Source organism: Terrapene carolina, unplaced genomic scaffold, assembly GCF_002925995.2.
Source record: "Terrapene carolina triunguis isolate 2854851 unplaced genomic scaffold, T_m_triunguis-2.0 Scaffold85, whole genome shotgun sequence".
NCBI lineage: Eukaryota > Metazoa > Chordata > Testudines > Emydidae > Terrapene > Terrapene triunguis.
The window spans coordinates 53,793,027-53,799,026 of NW_020664436.1; the positions used below are offsets into that span (position 1 = coordinate 53,793,027).

At 43.8% G+C, this 6,000-nt stretch overlaps 1 long non-coding RNA gene across 1 annotated transcript in view; it reads left to right on the top strand.

Moving 5' to 3' along the window:
- Positions 1-5,393, top strand: part of LOC112112354 — a 33,208-nt gene extending 27,815 nt beyond the window's left edge. The window contains exons 2-3 of the long non-coding RNA XR_002908588.1: positions 3,717-3,856; positions 5,109-5,393. This is a non-coding gene — a long non-coding RNA (uncharacterized LOC112112354). The remainder of the gene's footprint in view (positions 1-3,716; positions 3,857-5,108) is intronic.
- The last annotated feature ends 607 nt before the right edge of the window (positions 5,394-6,000 follow it).

Below are 6,000 nucleotides of genomic sequence, written 5' to 3' on the forward strand. Positions count from 1 at the left end.
AGTTTAAGAAAGATGTAGACAAATTGGAGAGTCCAGAGGAGAGCAACCAGTATGATAAAAGGTTTAGAAAACCTGACCTGTGAGGAAAGGTTAAAAATACTGGACATGTTTAGTCTTGAGAAAAGAGGACTGAGGGAGGACCTGATAAGTTTTCAAATATCGTAAGGCAGAGGTCCCCAAACTGTGAGGTGTGCCCCCCTGGGGGGCATGAAGGAATGTTTGGAGGAGCATGGGGGGGCCTGAGCCAGCTCTGATAGGGGGTGGGGAGGGAGTGCCACCCACCCCTCCCCACCCCCAGCTCTGCTTCAGTCTCACCACCAGCCACGACCACACACCTGGCCCCGCCCACAGCCTTGGCATGGCTCCACACCCGGCCAAAGGCCCAGCTGCTGGCCCGCGCTGTGGCTCCGTTCCTGGCCCAGGGCCAAGGGTGGAGCGAATCTAGGACCGGCTGTCGGCACCCACCGCAGCCCGGATGTGACACTGCTCCTGCCCCCACCCCCAGGCTCTGCCCCTGGCTGCAGCTCTGGCCCCAGGCCCACTCCTGGCCCCAGACCCACCCTTAGCTACGGCCCTAGCCTCGGTCCCCTTATTCTGTCCACCCCCTGCTCCTGGCCCTGGCTCTGGGGGGCATGGACAGGGGCAAGTTGAGCGTGCGACCCTCAAAAGTTTGGGGACTACTGTCCTTAAGGGCTGTTCTAAAGAGGACCATGATCAATGGTTCTCCATGTCCACGGAAGGTATGACAAGAAGTAATGGATTTACAGCAGATTAAGGGAGATTTAGGTTAGATATTAGGAAAAACTTTCTACTGTAAGTGTAACCCACATACCTCCTGGGTGTGGTGGTCTGTCCCATCTAGTGGCAGTGAGACCACTCAGAGAGCGAGAGAGAGAGAGAAAATGAGTATGCTCTACAGCCTTAGCTAACAGCCAGTTGGCTTTTAGCTCATGCTGTAGAGGCTCATGCACTAAGCTCCAGAGGTCCCCGGTTCGATCCCCGCGACTGGGGTCTGTCGGCCTTACATAAGTGTAGTTAAGCTCTGGAATAGGCTTCCAAGGGATCCCTGTCATTGGAGGTTTTTAAAAACAGGTTGGACAAACACCTGTCAGAGATGATCTAGGTTTACTTGGTCTTGTCTCAGCACTGGAGGGCTGGACTTGATAACTTCTCAAGGTCCCTTCCAGCCCTACATTTCTATGATTCTATACTCTTCCTTCAACACTTGATCCACTTAACAACAACATATAACACTTGATCACTGAACACCACAACTACTGTCAAAGAGCAGAGCACTATATTGGAACTCACTCATATTTGGCTCAGTCAGTTACAGTAGAAGTGCTCAGCTGGGCAGTTCATTCCATCTCCAGAAGAACATAACAAACTAGCCTGAAAGGGGTAATTGGTTTTAAAGAGTCCCGCTTCTTTCTGTTCCTGAGGAAAGAGCAGTGCTTAATTTGTAATGAAAGAGGTGCTAGTGCTCAAGCAATTTTTATATATATATATCTCTCTGATGCGGCAAGCCCAGAGGTGCCGGGACTAGGAACTGCCAAGCCTAGAGGTGCCAGGGCAGAGCACTGGGAAAGAGAATTGGATCAGTTGAAAAATCTACTTAATATAATATAAAAGTGCCTAAGTGACTTTCACTGAGATTTGTGCTCCTAAGTCATACAGGTGCATTTGAAAAACCCAGCCTAAATTAGTAGTAAAAGCTGTAGGACACATTCTACCCTTGATTTTTTGTGCAGAATGCCTGCTAACATGAATGCCTTTTGGGTGAGATGCATAACTACAGCCACCTCAATCAGGAGCTAAAATTATGAAGTGGGATGCCTTTTTCTGTCTACTGCACCTTTACATTTAAAAAAACAACCCCAAAACCCAGTGCCCATGTGCAGTGACAGCAGCCAGTTTGTTCAGTGTTGCTTTTCCCTGTTCAGAGAGACCCCTATTGTGCTCTCTGTTGTGCAGCCTTGACTTTTGTTCTTATTGTTTTTCTTACATTAGGATGTTGTTGGATGTTGCTAAGGGTCGTGTGTTAATCCAGGTAACATGGCCAAATTCTAGCACTGCCTCTTGTTTGCCTACAGTTTCAGGCAGATCCAGTATTCACTTCCTAAACCAACTGTATACTGTTCATCAATTGCTGTGTTCAACCCCAGAGGTAGCATGCATTACAGATGTGGCCAGAATTCTCCCTCTGTGCCCGTACACCATGCAAGGGTGTCGAAACTTAATATTTATGAAGTGCTTTGAGACCCATGGATGAAGGTGCTAGAGAAAGCACAAGTATTTATTATAATCGGTATTCATACACACATCTTCTGGACTTGAGGGCTGCTATAACGCATCTAAAATAATGAGTTTGCTTTATGAGAAATCACCAACTCATAAGGTCACGGAGGTGAAAAATGACTCCTGAATATATTCACTCTGAATATTATAAACTCTACTGATCCAGGCAAACACACTGCAGAGAGTTTTATTTGCGTCATAAATGAGTACTCAACTTGCTCAAGTAGCTATAACAAATGTTGGTTGCTGTTTGCAGAATGAATGTAGCAGTATGCCCCAAGAACAGTGATCTTCCACTCTCCTTCATCTCTAGTTTTCCATGAAATATCTGTCTGGTGGCTTCTCCTGTGAGATAAGGCTCTGAGCTCTGCTGACACTGCTGTCATTCTCCCTCTTGCTATTTGCAGTGGCACTGGCAGAGTGGCACTCATCACCTCTTGAAAAGACGCAGTGTTCACTGATTTCTCAATTCATTGAGCTCCTTGACCCTCTTCTTTCTGACACATGTGAAGTGGTCCTGGGAACATGACAGAGACAGAATCACTCTGTTAGTTTAAATAAGAATGCAGTATAAATAATCCAGGCTGTAGCTCTAGTACTCTGGGACAAAGGCAAGCTATAGTCCTGGTTCTCCACTGTTAGATGGGGTTTAGAGTTGCTGCTGTGGGAGTGGAATCAGCAGATCTTAATAGGTAGCATGTGTAACGTTTAAAGCATAATACAAGAGATTTCAAATGCTAGAGGATCTTAAAGGAACTGGAAAGAAGCAGAAGAACCTGCTGCTTAGAAATAACAATGTGATCGTTTTAAGACTCTTCTGGAGATAGGAAATTTAGGCCATTTAAGGCACAGCCCTAAATGGCGATGGCGTTGCATTGCTCCAATGGGAGCATCAGGGGGGATTGTGCCCTTGCACACTCTGCACTCCCCTGCTGTGTGTGCCAGGAGAGTGGGGCCATAGTTTCTGTCACGCTGGTTCTGTGTGGCTTGTTCCTCCTGGAGCACGAGCATGGAACAGTCCCTTAATGGTGGAAAGTCCAGAATGCAATTGTGGCTGGCCCTTGAAAAGGTCCCTTTCACTTCAATGGGAGTTGTACTCACGTAACTGAAGGCAGAACTGAGACAGGAACACAGGTACACAGGGGAGAATGATAAAGTAGCTAAGGGCATGCAGCAGAGCTGACTGCTTTTGTCTGCATGGATTTTAAACATGGGAGACCTAAGTAAGTAGCTCTTTTTTCTGTCCTATACTACTGTCATCATAGGGCTTCATAGAAGGTAAAGGCCAACCAAGGGGTGTGAGACATTTACTACCAGGTTGTGACTAAATAGAAAGGAACTGTATTGCCAACCAACAGATTCACAAGGGTCGGTGTAGAGTGTAAGGATGTTCTCTAACAGTGTTTCTTAAATTATAGGGCTTGCCTGCTTGGGGAGGCAGTGATCTGTTCAAGGGAAGGGGAGGTGTGACTCATCTATTGACCAATCAAGAAAACAATTACTTTTTCCTTGAGATTCACCAATATAGCCATCAGTTGGAGACTGAATGTCCTACAAGGTTCGTGCCCTGTCTGCATGTTTAAAATAAGTTGCCAATGTTTTTTAAGTTTTGAGCTTTTTAACCTTTTTTTTTTTTTTTTTTTTTTTAAGTATTTACATCAGGGTTGGCTATGAATGTGACTCTTACTGTACTTTCAGAGTAGATTTTGTCAGAGTTGTAACAAATGCACGGATCTTTTTCTTTCTGTATAACAATTCCTAGAGTGCATTATTCATCTTGAGAAACTGGGGATTTTCAGTGATGGAATATTTATATCTCAGCACTAGATAGTATAATCAGGCCAACCATACCAACATAATATTCTTCCTTTCCCCACCTGTATTGGGGTGGTTGTTACAAAGATGTGACACACACACACAAATGCAGATCAAAAGAGATCTGTTTCCTGGCTTCAGCCACATGACTTGGGCCAGAGCTACTATCACATGACATGGGTCAAGGTTACAAAAAAATTATCTACCCATGTTACATGGCAGATGACAATAGTCACTAACTTGAGTGACTACTGTAACTGTGGTGATGTGAAACTGATTTTTTTTCTGTGTTATATAGTTGAATTAAAAATGCTCCACCGGACATATGCTTATTGGCCCCAGTGCCTGCTTGTGAGCTGGCAAAAGAAGAGACTTAACAATTGTTTTTGATTCTGTGTCTTCCTGTATTGACTGCTAACACGTATCTTGTACTGCACGTATACAAAAAACGTAGGGGGAAAAATCAATAGAAAACAAACCTTTCATGGATAAACACTGAGAGCAGGGAAGCAGGCAGCAATGAAAATCAAATCAACAGAGCTTCAAAATGCTGGCAAACCTACAGCAAAGTAGGAAAAGGCAATAGACAACTCATCCCCTCTCTCCTTAATAGCAGGTTTAACTTTCCTCCACACCAAACTCCTGGAGTTTTGTTTAAAATGTAACTTAAATCCTAATCTGTCCGCTGGCATCTGAGAGGCATTTAAAGTCACTTCATGGTCTCTGTGAGTTATAAAAAGGACTAGATAATTATTTTAAATACTTGGAAGGTCATTGAGATGCCAGCCATTATAAAGTTGCTAACTGTTACCACATGGTGAGATGCCAGTTATTTGCTCTTACGTGTAGAGAACTATACATATAGAGAGCAATATGTCAATGAATCTAAATGTATTTGGTACGTTGGAATATAGTGACAGTTGTTATGCATATCTCCACTGCCATTCCCTCAAGTTTTCTAATTGGTATGCTCTTCTTTTTTCTTCTCTTTTTAGTTGATGTCTTCCATGCTTCTGAGGGGGACACGCTTGTGATGTCACCCAATTTTTAATTTGCTACGTGCTCAAGGTATGGTGGCCGTGTTGGTCAATTAGCTTGTACTAGAAGTCGGGGGGGAGGGAGACTTTATCATTTAATACTTATTTGGAGACACTATGGCCCAGTGGATAGCGCACTGGACTGGATCTCAGGAGATCTGGGTTCTATACCTGACTGCCACTGGCCTGCTGGGAGAGCTTGAGCAAGTCACCTGTAAAATAAGCATAATGATGCTGACCTCCTTTGTGAAGAGCTATGTGGTATTTTAATTAAACCGTTAATTTTTCTAAATGCAGTGAACGTGACACCTTTTTCTTTAGATGTACATTCACTGATAAAAGCAACTAGTGCTTTAGAGCCAGACAACAGTAATGGAGAAATAGCGAGTGACTGGATTGAAAGTGAGTCTTTGAATGAAAAGATGCAATGAAGTGAGAGCCATTACTGGGGTTTTCAGGCAACTAAATATGTACATATATTTCCCCATTTCAATAAGCGCACGCTAATAGATCTTCAGTTATTATGTGAACATGCATTCAATATTCTTGAAGTCTGTCATGTTACATTTTGTGTGTATGATGCCTTCCGATGAAGGTATCCTAAGACAACCACTAAGGGTCACATAGTGACTACAGGATCTGAGGAGTTCCCTTGTGTGTAATTAACCCTATGTTCTTCCATAGAATAACAAAATGCATTTCTACAACCTCCTTTACAAAATGGTTTCTGGGCACTGCACTAAGTAGCTCAAGGGTTCCCAATTTGTTTATAGTATGGGACACCCCTTAGTACTGATATTGCAAATGGGAGTGAAGGCATCTAGAAGACAATCACATACCATCCTTGTAA